The following is a 14,101-nucleotide window of genomic DNA, read 5'->3' on the forward strand; positions in this document are numbered from 1 at the left end:
CTTTTTTTATTTTTTATTTAAATTTTATTTTATTTATGTCTTTTATGTCTCCTCATTAGGTCAACCCTTCTCTTGCAGATTTCTATATTAATGTTATCAATTGTACTGCCGGCCCTCTATTACATAACCTATGGTCTGGCTAAAGAAGAGGCAATCCTTCTGCATCCCTCTTTCTTTGATTTGAACTTAAGAAAACATATGTTTTTAGCCATTAGCCTGCAGTTATCATCTGTTTTTAAATTGTTACCACCGATTCCAAGCCCCCTGTTCCATAAATAACGGTCTGGCTAAAGAATAGACATTTTATTGACACATTTTGCACTTGTTTGCTCTGCTTTGCACCATTGGTACTTTTTGCACTTTGGAATTTTTTGTGCTTTTGCACAGTTCGCTCTTGTAGCACTTGCAAAACCTGCACTTATAATGTCAAAATGCAAGGCTAGAGATCCCCCAAAGACCATAAACAAAACAAAAAAGAGTAAATCATGTATGATTGGCCCAAAAGTAAAGGGGGCTCAGACCCCCCATAAAACCTCTTTGAACGACTATCTAAAACAAATGGCGGGAAACATTGAGGATAGAATTATAAGTACTGAAAGGGCAATCGAAGTGGCTTTTTTTGCAACCAGGTGTATTGGCTGTTATGTCACCACCGCCAATGTGTTTAAACACAAGCACTAATTCTATAGTGTGCCCTATGAACATAAGTAATCATGTATGGGCAGGGACACCAGTTCTCTCAATTAGGCCCATTGGTGATTCGATAATAACTCGACAGAGTGCATTAAAAGGGGGTACAAGAGGGAGCAAACTGTCCCAATTATCACTTGAACAGGTTTTAACTCTGTGAACTCAGTATCCAGTGACTTAAAAATTCTAGAGGAGGTTTTTGACAAGATTCTGGGCCCTATCCTTACTGGCATTGCAACTTTTAGGGAATCCATCAGCACTTCTCTTACTATTTTGGACAACCTAACAACCTAAATAGAGGCCTGAAAAAGGACGTTTGGGAACATCAAAAAACTGTATCTAAGAACTGTGTGGCCATCACAACAACTAAGGCTGCTAGTCATCCAAACCCATCCCTCCCAGCACTCAGGAACACAACTCAGAGGAGTACACAACCGACCCTAGTAGAACCTATGCAAACCTATCAGACCAGGCCGAGAAGTGCCATGACTGTTGTACATATCCTCACAGGTCCCAAAGCACCTACACCCATCCCTTATGAAACAAAGGCAAATAGTGATGGTATGACATTATCTCCCAGTACAATTGTAATGGATCTTACGCCCGCAGCTGCTCCGCTCCTGGGAGTTATCCCTGGTGTCCCATGATTAGTGGAAGGGATGGTAGAAGCTACAGTCTCCCTAATAAATAAAACCTCCAAATGTATTCTGCCTGGAATGAAGATCAATCCAAGGGGCATCGTGATGGCTAGAAGGGCTTCTTGGGAAGGTACCATCCCCAAAAGAGGAGAGGGGGATTGTGTAATAGTTGCATTAGTGGCTCCGACTATGCGGAACTATTTGCCTACAGTACTTAATTCTAAGTGGCACATGATGGGACTAAATAGTAATAAAAACACTTTTTTCCCCTAGCCGCCTTCTACCCGGCACATTGTGATCCTTTCATTTCTCAGCAGGCAGAATGAATGACAACAAAAAGGGAAGGGTGGGTTAATACCACCCACATCTGTGGGTTCGAGAGGTTCATGGATGGAGAAGGGGGCCATTATCAACTCAAACCACTTCGATAACTTACAAGGACTAGAGGAATTGGATTGACTACAGCCTTCTGAGAAGGGCAGCTCAACCTATCGGGGCCTGAGGGACCATTTGCTGTGCCCTGTGACGCTTGATGAGGTGGTCCCTATGACCATTGAAGGGGTGATACAACAACCGGATGATGGTATTTCGCTCCTCAGTTGGAAGATAGCAGGGGCGGTATCTAAACTATTAATGTGGGATACAGTGGACTATATGATTACCTACAATATTATTTTCTTGCAGGAGACAAGGGTGACAGCACCTGTCCATTTGGACAGATATGTTTCATTCTCAAACCCTGCATGAAAAAACAAAAGGGGTCGCTGTCTTGGGGGGATGACAATCTTGAAAAAATATATTTGAATTGTCAAACTGTGGTGCTGGAACAGACTACTTCCAGCCTCCAAAACAAACATTTCAAACGCAGCTGCTTGAACAATCGCAGCACAGTGATCACTATTTTGCATATTCTGAAACAATTAGTCAACTATCTGAAACATCATGTTAATCTGGTCCCGTACACAGCTTCCCATATCATTTACATTAGAGTTACCCAAAATATGGCCGACAAATTCTAAACACTCACCATGGAAACAAAGGTAGGACCACCCAGTTCCCATGGCAATGATAATACACATTAGAAGACTGGGGACCGATGGCCATTTTCAAACTGACGTGGGATGCAAGAGCATTATTTTTTGCAGGTAAGCCCTTACCGGCTTAGCCAGCCCAACTACCATCCTGTCCAATCCCAGCAGGATCCATGTATACACACGGGAACTCACTTACAATAGAAAACGGCGTTATGAATAAATACACGAATATTAGTTGCATGCAGATGAACATTAGCGCAAACCATTTTTTAACAACAATATGATGCTGCATCCTATTTATTCGCAATGAAAAGTAATTTCGCAATCACTATTTCAATCCCAGCAGGATTTGAATTCCCATTAGGGGACAGTACGAACAAACGGGCGTGCGCAACGACACTTTGTCCATAACGTGGTTATTCAAAAAGATTATATTGGGCTAATACAACAGTTACTTATGTAATGCGACCACAATTTCGCAACTTGTAGTTTTTACCCAATCAATTCATTGTATACCAGAAAATTACTCCAAGGAAATATACGCAAGGAACAAAACACTGGGCTGCATTCATGACAACTTATATTAACTATCCCCTGTCCTTTTCCTTCCTTTCGCCTGTTCCAGATGGGATTCAACCTGGTAACATTCAACATTTTCTAGCCACCATAGCGTTTAAGACTGACGGCACAGGTTAAGACTAATTCCCTTTGCAATCTGCTTAATAGCAATGGCATCAATTTCACAATTGACTAACGTTCTTATGTAAATTCTTTTCTCTTTACATTTTTTACCTAACTTACCTCCCTTATGCCCTACTCGGAATCTCTATCTCCTTTTTTAATATTTTTTTTTTTTACTCAATTTTCGATTTTTAAATGTGATTTTTGTGTGCTTATATTATACCATATTGTATATACGGTTATTTTTCAACACATACACTACACATGGTGGAATTGGCAACTGACTATTATTCCCCACTGCAATTGGATACATTTATACATTGATATTTTTTCTTTTTTCTATAACGTTTTGCAATTTTCTCTTGAGGACATGATCGAATATTATTTTGAACATGATGCTGTTTGTCTGTTGTCCAATTGAATGTGTACACTTTTTTGAGAAAGGCATTTAAATTGCCGAAACACTAATTAATCAGATACCAAACAATACTTTGAAATCATCTTTTGGTGCAGTAATAAGGTGTGATCAAAGCATTTTCTTTTTATTTCCATCCTCCAATGTCTAGTAGCAAAACCTGAGTGGGGCTATACATTATTTTTGACAAACTTCTATAATAGCCCACACCCTATAGAAACCAATTCACTGAGGGCTCTAAAAGATCTGTTTGAATCCACAACCGCAAATTTGGCGGCGGAACATACAGTAACTGTTTTGGGAGGTGATTTTAATGCAAAATTGGGCAATGGGACACCTATCAGTCTGGCAGATGAGGGCGAAAACTTTGCATATGGCACGCCCACAAATGTCCGGAGATCAGATGTGCTTGAGGGGGCTACATCTAAATTTGTGGTTTATGGAATTGGGACTGCACGCCCTAAATGGATGCATAAACTCTGATGTGCCAGGTAAGATCACTTTTGCAAGTGCACAGGGCACATCGATAATGGATTACTTTGGCATCCACGCTCAACATTGGCACCTGATTGTGGATTTTGCAGTTATTGAGAAAATAGTCAGTGACCATTCCCGTTTGAGGTTGGTCCTGAGACAGGGCCATCTTTCCTCCCCTACTGTAGTCCACCTACAACTGGATTTATGTGAAATCAACCCACAATGCAAGCATAGGAATAAATTGGCAACATGTGAGCCGATTGTTACCGAACATATGGTGGTGCATACAAATTCAGATCCCATCACACATATCCTTGGGCCCAATGCTGAGCCTCTTCAAATTATACATGATTCAGAAACCCTGTGGAGTTCGATGATATACCTTTTTCATTGTGAGTTTAGAACCAGCTAAGTCAAACCCACAAGTTGGTTTGACGAGAAATGTAGGAATGCACAAATCAACCTGAAGGGACAACTGAGCAATATGAATAGCTCAAGGAGCGTTGTCATCAAGGCTAGGGGAACATATTAGAGGTCAGTGGAGACCAGGAAAAATGCACCTGAGGAAGAAGCGTGGGAACAACTGGTTTTGTCAGTTGCCAATAGGGACTCAACACATTTTGAGATGTTGTTGTATGTAAGAGATATTCAATTCAACACTACAGCTAAGTCAATGCCTAGTCTGGGATACTGAATGGAAACCCTTATTGATATATCTTTATGTCCAGTTCATGCGTTCTGGATGACTACCCCTATATAACACCCCTCTCTTGGAATCCCACTGAGCCAAGAAGTAGTTCTGTTTTGCAAGTTTAAAGGTTTATTTGATAATTTAAACAATATATATATCACGCTTTATAATAAATTAATAATTGAATATCACACTGAATCAGAGCAGTAATCAATAATGGATAGTCTGGCACTAGCACACTTGTGAATAGGAACAGAAGAATAAGGTGGTAGAGAATGCTTTATATAAGTTCAGATGGATGTAATGTTGAATGAAAATGCAATACAGAAAATACTCAATATGATTTCAACAAAACAATGTAATCACTTTTCTCTGGCAATCCACTCCCCCCCTTTATGCAATGCAAGGCAATGGAAGGAAAGCACACAGTTCTCAGAAATGCAATCAAATGTAATCCCGTTCACCCCAGCAAGCTTAGACTACAGAAGTTTGAAACACAGGCCCAAGATGCTTTTATATGTGCTGGCAATGAAGTGAAAAATATGCTAAAATGCTTTTAAATCCCTCTAGAGGTTCAGGGTGAGGATTAGTTGGTTTAAATAAGTTCAGGCTTACTTTAGCAATGTTCTAGGAATGATTGGCAGGTTAAACGAATTTTTGGCAAATGAAAGCAAGGAAGCTGCTGTTTTCACACGTGGAGAAATTTGCAAATCGCGGCAAATTCACGAGTGCGTTTTTCGCGATTGCGGCAAAAGTATAGGGAGTAGGAATGCGGTTCTAGGTTCGCTGAAAAGCCAAGATTCCCAGCTTTCAGAGGAAAGTTACTGCAAGTCTCTAAGACAAACGGTCACAGAGATTTGAGCGATATGGTAAAGGTCGTTTTTCAGATTTGAAATTTTAAAAGTTCAAAGTGACAAGTGACAGCTAGCAGCTAGAAATGACAGGTGACAGCTTTACAAACTGACAGGTGACAGTTAGGAGGCAGTTCTTGTTAGATTAAATAGATTGAAGTATATTATTTTAACTAAGAGATTGGTCCTGCACAGTTCTGCTAGGTACTCACAATATATTTAGAAATAGAATGGGCCTCGCCATGGATCTGGTCAGGTTTTCTTCACTCGCCACGGACGGTCTCTGCGCACAGCGTCGGGGTCAGCTCTACTCTGCTGGTCTGGTCTTGGTCTCTGGTTCTGATCAGGTCTGTGGGTCCGGATACAGCGGTCTCCGGTTCAGCTGGTCTCTCTCTGGATACAACACTGCTCTCTGGCAAATGGCAAGAGTTCTTGCAAAGAATTCAAACAGCTCGCCTGGCTGTGATAATGGCAATGATTTGAGGCCTGCTAAAGAGGGATTTAGCTTGTAGTTGACCTCTCTGCTACAAATGCTGAAGTAAAGTCTTGGTCTCTGAAGGTGGATAGATTGAAGTCTCTATGTTGGCTCTCTGGAGGTTGATGGGGGTAAAGTATGGATTTTCCCGGCAGAGCGTCCCGCAGCAGATGGAATAGAATGTCCCTATCTGTCCTGACTGTCTGCTTTTATATGTTTTGAAAGTGGGTGTGTGTTTACAGCATCACTAGCCAGCCCCTCTCTCAACTGCCCATTGGCCCAATTCTCCCCTCTCCCATGATTGGGGAAGGAACTGTGAGTCAGAGTGATGCTGTAGGTTTTATGGGTCAGAGGATCCTCCCCTGGTCAGTTTGCCCACAAAATCTATATTTGATCAAAATGCACACTTCATAGATACACAGTGGTTTGAAATTGCATGCATCCATCATGCATTTACTGATGGTAGCCCCTGTTCAAACTCTGCTCTTCCTGGGGGCTTGCATTCAGAAATGGCAATATTTTGTGCTTTTTAGTGGTTTTGCAACATCAGATTTTTCCCCAGATTTGTACACATGTACACGGCCTGTCCATACATACTCCAGTAAATTAACATGTCTCTAGCTTAAACACAGAGTCTGTAGTATAAATAAATAGCAGGGTTTTGCCCCAGAACATCACACAAATTGGAGTTTGGGCTTGAATTGAAGGTACATTTTTTTAATTAAGGCTCTCAAAGTTATACATTTCTGTCATTTGATTACAAAGAGTTATCAGTGTTTCTGTAAAATATATATTTTGCTTTCAATTCAGTTCTCAGAGTGTTGGAGTCCGCCTCCAAGACTTGGGTGGGCCAGTCACATGTGTCTTCTGGCAGGCAGGCCTTTGTTGACAGGAAACAGTCAAAATCAACATATCCTATTCAATTGCAAGAGCCTATTGTGTGGTCTCCAGGAGGCTCCCAGCCAGTCTGCCTTCTATCAATCAAGAGGTCATGTGAGATTCTAACTCCTGGTGTGAATCTCTGGAGGTGAGAGGGTTTCCCAGGCTTCAGGCCTCTGGGAACAGCAGGTGGCTAATTTTTAATTAAAATGCAGCCTTTGAAGTCAGCTGAGTCAAATCCCTTTGTCAGCAACTGCACTCAGTTCTCCTGTCAGAGTTTAGACCGCTAGCGCCGCCTTGAGGATTTTGTTGGTACTGCATGCAATTTTGGGATCTTTCTTGGATTAATGCATTCTAAACAGGAATGGTTCTTACATGGTAGTAAATAATCCTTGCTTAACATTGTTTTGATGGGGCTCCTTACAGTAAAATGGTTATGTGGAACCCCACAAAAGGGTTGAATCTTTAAAGTGGTCCAATGAGCCACGATTTCAGCAACTTTTTGACATCAGTAACAGTGGATTTTGTCAACAAAGATCTTTCTTTACACTGGTGGGTGGCAAGTTAGGTAACCATTTTGGTGTGCGCACAAACTGCGTGGTTCTCCTGGATTCTGGCGCACTTGTGGGCTTTTTGGCCATCTTGGATTTTCTAAGCCCACAGCACCAAATGTTGCAGCATGATAACTCAAACGTGGGTCAGGACACCCAACAGACCCCCCACGTGACTGCCCTTTGAATTTGAGTCGATGGGGAGTCGGGTGCACAAGGATTTTGACCCACGCACTGGTCTGTCCGCATAATCTTCTTCCAATTCTGCAAATGGCACAGTTCAGCATCTTTTCCTCCATCCGGTACTGATCGATCGGTTCTCCTCGCCGGTCCTGATGGGAATATTGGGCGGTACCCCGGGCCCCTCGCGTCTCTGCTCCCGGTCTCCGGATCGTCCTCCTTGGCCAGTCTCGAGGTTTTCTTTCTCCTAGGACGACAAAGGAAGAGCGGCAATACCTATTCATAGACATTTTTCCCCCACCATTGATATAGTGGGGTGGCATATAAATTTATAGTCAAAACATATGACATGCACATTTCTTTTTGCATTCAAAAACGAAAACACCCACATTGAGAAACTCAGAATTTGATAGGCGATATGTAGGATATTTTAAGTTAGAACTTAATTAATCTGAGACAGTACCCTCTAGGATTCCAGAGGATTCCTCCAGTTGTTGCAGAGTGTGCCTGGGATGGCAACACTTCAACTGGTTTATGTGGACCCACTTGTCTTCCCCCTCTGCCAAACCGCCTTTGGGGATGCGGATCTTGTAGGCCACAGGGGAGATTTTGTCTATAATCTCAAAGGGTCCCTTCCATGTAGGCAAAAGTTTTCGCTGTTTGGCCTGGTTCCTTTGGAAATTGTATAGATAGACCCGGTCCCCCACCTGATATTCCTTCCTGGAAGTCTTCAGGTCATAGTGGGTCTTCATGCTATCAGCTGATCTTTCTAGATTCCGCTGAGCATAAGCAAAAGCATGTTGAAGGTGTTTCCTTAAATTCTCCACATACTCATGAGTTGTGGAGGCATTTATCAGTGTCTGCTCTTGGGTCCTGTAGAGCAAATGCTGAGGAAGCATTATTTTGCACCCAGTCATCAACTCAAATGGTGACATTTTGGTTGCAGATGAAGGGGTAGATCTGATGGCCATTAGGACCAGAGATAATCGGATATACCAACTTGGCCCAGAATCTGCCACAAACTTATTTAATATGCTCACAATGGTTCGGTTATATCTCTCTACTGCACCCGAAGAAGCTGGCCGGTAAGCAATATGCAGCTTCCTTTTGACCCCCAGTATCTCCCACATCTTTGTCATTACTTCACTGGTGAAGTGGCTACCCCTGTCTGACTCAATCCTTTGAGGTAGACCGAAACGGGAAAAGATGTGGTTAATCATCAAGGCAGCTGCGGTTTCTGCCTTGCAATTTGGGGCTGGGAGACATTCCACCCACTTGGTAAACAAGCATGTCACAGTCAACATGTACTTATTCCCCCTAGCAGAGCGAATCACGGGGCATACAAAGTCGATTTGTAAATCTGACCATGGCAGTGTCATCCCCCTCTTTTGGAGAGGCGCACGGTGCGTGAGGGATGATGGCTGAAATTGTGCACACACAAGACACCCCTTCAAGTATTGGTCGAGGTCCTGCCCCATGTGTGGCCAGTATGCAACCTTTCTTAAGATTTCCAATGTTGTGTGAAACCCCCTATGACCGGCGGTGGCCGCATCATGGGCGTGACTTAACATCAGGCTTCGGAATGAGGTAGGAACCACCCACTGATCGTGGCCAGCTTTGGATTTCCTTACCAACAAACCGTCTTGGATTCGGAACATTTTTGGACATTTCATCAACACTCTTAGGTCCTCTTTCCCAATGTAATCGGTATCGGTCAGGGTAAAGTTCTCAGGGTCCTCAATATGCTGGTAAAATTTACCAATTGATTGGATCCCCCTTCTGAGCGGTAATCAAATCAGCATCAGGGGTCTCCTTACTCCATTGTGCAATGGAAAGGTCGTTGCGAGCATTTGTCTGGGACCTAGTGATAGCAGTGACCTGGATTTCCCCCAACAGGGACTCAATCTCAATTAGATCCCCTTGGATGGCCCCGGTTTTGGCCAGCTGATCAGCTAAGTCATTTCCAGTTTTGTCTGGTCCCTCTACTTTGGAATGACCCTTGATCTTTTTCCAATAGATGGTCATTCCCTTCGAGGTGACCAGATCATCAATGTTTTGGATCAACTTCCCATGTTTCAAGGGTTTGTTATTAGCACATAACATGCCTCTGGTTTTCCAATTAACCAGGTGCTCCACGAACCCGTTCCGTACATAATCCGAATCTGTGATTATGACCAGTTCACGGAGTTGATGTTGGACAGCAGTGAGGATGGCTTGATGCACAGCCATCAATTCTGCCACCTGACTACTTCGGGGACCAATTTTGTATCCAGCGGAGGGTTCTGGGGACTCATTCACCCATGCATTCCCTACGCCGGCCACCAGTTCTTTCACCCCGTCGTTGTCAACATGGTAAGAGCATCCATCCACATATACAGTGGGCATTCCCTCACACTTGTCTTCTTCAAAGACTTTGTGGGGGGAATTAAGGTATGCCTCCATGTTGTCCTTTATTTTTAGACTTTCGTCCTCGAGACAGTTTTCTCTGGCACAATCATGCAAGTCAGCCAGACCTTGCGCGAGGGGACTCTTCTTGTTTTGGCCATATCTGACCTCCACAGGAAAGCCTTGCATTGACAGAATCCAGGAAGTAATTCGGGAATTACTCACATTTCCGGCCCGGATTCTATCACTTTGGAGATATTGCAGGGGCTGGTGTGGAGTCTCCACTATGATGTGTTCCCCCTGGATAAACGGGTGGTAATTCTTCAATGCCCACACCGTTGCCAGGAGTGCCTTCTCACAATCGTTGAATTTTTCCTCCACAGAGGATAAAGTTTTGCTCGCATAGGAGATTACTTTATTGACCTTGTCATGCTTTTGGTATAATACTGCTGTCAAGCATGTATTAGAGAACCCCGTCTCCAGGAAGAACTCCTTGTTTCTGACAGGGTAAGCTAGGCAAGGCGCTTGTGAGAGGCTTCTCTTGAGTTGTTTTACCGCCTCGGCTTGTTCTGGACCCCATTCCCACTTGACCCCCCCCTTCAGGAGATGAATCAGGGGTCTGGTGATCTCTGCGTAGCCCTCAATGAACTTTCTGCTGTAATTAGTCAGTCCAAGGAGGCTCCTTAGTTCCCGCAGAGTTGTGGGGTCTTTCAGTTTTTGAAGTGCTTCCACTTTCTTTTCCTGGGGACTGAGACCCTGAGGAGTAATCTCATGACCCAAGAAATTAACACGGGTTCTACACCACTGTGCTTTCTGAAAGGAAAGTTTTGCTCCGGCGGCCCTCAACTTTGTCAGAACATAACGGATCTCCACTATGTGTTCCTCAACAGTTGAGCTTTTGATGAGGACATCGTCTACATAAGCCAGGTTACCCCTCGCACTCAGGTCGGGCATGGCCTTATGTAGGAAAATATTGAACTCATTACCGGAGTTAAGGTATCCGAAGGGAGTCCGGGTCCATGTGTACTGCTGGCCCCCAAAGGTAAAAGCCAGCTTGTATTGGTCCTCCCTACTGACAGGCACAGTCCAGTATCCATTGGTCAGGTCTATTGCAGTGAATACCTGTGACCCCTGAATCTGGGCCAGCCCTTGGTCAATGTAGGGAAGAGGCCATCGGGAAGTATGGACCCGTTTGTTGAGCTCCCTGAGGTCGGCGCAGAGTCTCCACTGGCCGTTTGGCTTCAATATTCCCAGCACCGGATTATTGAAGGTGCTGTGAACTGGATGGATTATTCCCCGGGACTCAAGGTTCTTAATTATTTCAGTAAGGGACTCCATTGATGCGAGAGGCAAGCGATATTGCTTCACAAACACAGGAGTCATGCCAGGGTCCGTGGGGATTGTTGTTGTGTGGATGTCGGTGCGACCACAGTCATATGAGGCTACCGCAAAGAGATCTTGGAAATCCAAGAAGACTTGTTTCAACTTTTGCTTCTGTTCCAGAGTCACACATGCACCATCTGCCTGAAGCCTGGAAAGACTTCTGGTTTGGCTATCTCAGCGGCCTCCTCCAGCTGGGTGGAGAAGTCCCTGGTCAGAGTGCTGATTTGGACTGGAGGCTTCAGGTGGGAAAGGCAGCCCTCATGGACCTAGAAAATCACCTCATCCCTCCTGAAGTCACAAGTCACATCTTCCTTACCATAGGGGCAGGAAGTGTACATCAGGAAGTTCCCCCCATGCCGGGTAAAAATCCTGTCTGGTGTCGTATTGTCATCACTGTCACTGTCAAAGCAGTCCTTGGGGATTGGCCCTAACAGTTCATTACCTAAATCAATGGAAAAATGTCGGTCATCAACCGCCATTCCAATAATGGTGCCTGCGGCTAGAGTAATACTCTTTAAGTCGCTGTTATCCACCTCTATTAGAATGGTGTCATGTTCTATGTTGACTAATGGTGTTGGGTTTACCCCTAACCCTTGCTGTTGGAGAGAAGCATTTAGATGTATATAAGCATCAGGGTTTTTCAAATGTTGTCCTCTTTTAGCTTTCACTTCCAGGGAGAATTGTCGGGTCCTTTCTGGGATGGTGACTTCCTCTTTGATCTGAATTTCAACTGCATAAGGTAGCAATTGAGCTGACCTAAATGCTTTTTCTGGATCATCAAAGCCCATGGGATTATCCGCTAATCGGGACCAAGCTTTGAAGTTTATTAGGTCCAAACTAATGGCAAAGCGATTGAGAATGTCACTGCCTAAGTAAAAGGCGGCAGTGTCGTCTCGCACGACCCAACAATTATGGACTATGCTCTTGTTGCCAATGGAGATTTTGAGCATACACCTGCTTGGCAGGAGCTGTTTGGAATTAGGTGCTTCCAGGTCCATTTCCCATTTGTCTATCAGTTTGAATGTGGAAATGGCTGGATCTTTTGGGAGTTGGCGGAACATGGCTTCGCTGATGAAGCTCTTACCATTGTTCACACACACTCGAGCGAGAACAGAGTCCTTCCCATCATTTAATTGGACAGGGATGAACAACTGCTCTCCAATTTGCTGAATATCAGCCAGGCTCTGAGCTGATTTCACATCTTTCTGGACTATAGGAGTGGGAGTTTCTGATTGTGGATTAGTATAGAATCTCAGAGTGTTTCCTTCCAGCGTGGAGTACCACTTTAGACTGGAAGGAAGGTTGATTTTCAGAAATAGAGAGGACCCTCCATCACCAGTCTGTTGTCCTACTGCTATTACTGTCACATCTGGAATTTGGCTATTCTGGAAGTGAAATTCTACTTGGTCAGATTTTTGTTCAACCATGTGGCAGGTGCCGTTTAAACTAACATGGTTGACACTCTGTTTTAATTTTATTGGTCGGCTAGTCTGGGTCCAGAGGACCTTGTTTACGCAATCTATTAAGGGTGACAACCTCCTCAGGAGGTCATTCCTCAGTAAACAAGGGGTGGCCTCTGGAGTCACTACTATGACCGGATGTTTCACCTTGTGTCGCCCGATCTTAATGTCCAAGTCTGCAGTCCCCTCAACGGGAATTTCCTTCCCGTCAAAGTTCTGCAGTTGTCCAGGAAGAGAGGTGAGAGGAATTTGGTAATTCTCTCCCCTTCCTGCATTCAGTTCATCAAAGGCCCTTCTGGACAGAAGGGTAGCTTGAGATCCAGTGTCCACCAGTGCCAAAATTGTACCCTGCCCCTGTACTTGTACCGGGGCATAGTATCTTCCCTCCTTCTCCTCAAGGGGGCACAGATAATGCACTTTTTTGGACAACTGGTGGGCTAACTTTCTGGTTTTGGACATCGCTAGCGAAGAGATTTGGGCAGAATTCTGTGGAGAGCCTTGGGAATCTGAAAGAAAAAGTTGGCAACTGGAGATCAGAGCCATTGTGGGTTCCCCTGGTATTGGTTCTGGGACGCCCCGCCCTTTTTGGAGGCAGTCATCAGGATGGGTTTGAACCAGGGGATTTTCTTGCGGTTGGTTCTGGGATGAGATGGTGGCCGGCGGTAGCTCAGTCTCCACATCTCCCCAGTCTGGATTTGCATCCCTAGGGACCCATTTTTCTTTGGGAGGAGTTCCCCCCTCTCTGAAGGAGAAGATCCTTTTCCCAGGATCCTCTGAGGATCCCTCTCCCTCAAATTGGAAGATCTGTACCTCCTCCTCAAACTGTGTCTGTTTGGGTCTTTTGTTTCTACTACCCCCACTCTGCTCCTTAGGAGGCAGACTTTCAGGGGCAGGAGATTTTGTTTCCGGTTCCTGGGTTTCCAGGGGCTGTTTACAAGTGAGGAAGGAAGCTTCCTCCAAGGCTTTGCACCCCCCTTCCCCTTGTGCCTCCTCCCTGGGAACCGGTGAGTTATCGGGGTGCTGCCCCCGTCATTGTTCTGGAGCACCAGGTCCAGAGTTGGGTGTGTTCTGCGCCGGCATGCCGATCTGAGGGTTCTGCTGAGCCCTCAGTATGTGACCCAGATCCCGCGCCATGTTTTGAACCTGGCGCTCTAACTGGGAAACCCGCTCAGGCTGATACGGGGCCCTGTTTTCTCCCCTGGGCTGATCCCGGGAAGGGTAGCTATCCCTTCTTTGGTAGTACCCCTGGTTGGGAAGATTTGGATACCCCTCTGCCCTTGGCCTCCCCTCTCCCAGATTCGGTTGTCTGGG

The sequence above is a fragment of the Ambystoma mexicanum genome, chromosome 10, assembly GCF_040938575.1.
Source record: "Ambystoma mexicanum isolate Mex_15411 chromosome 10, UKY_AmexF1_1, whole genome shotgun sequence".
Classification (NCBI taxonomy): Eukaryota; Metazoa; Chordata; class Amphibia; order Caudata; family Ambystomatidae; genus Ambystoma; species Ambystoma mexicanum.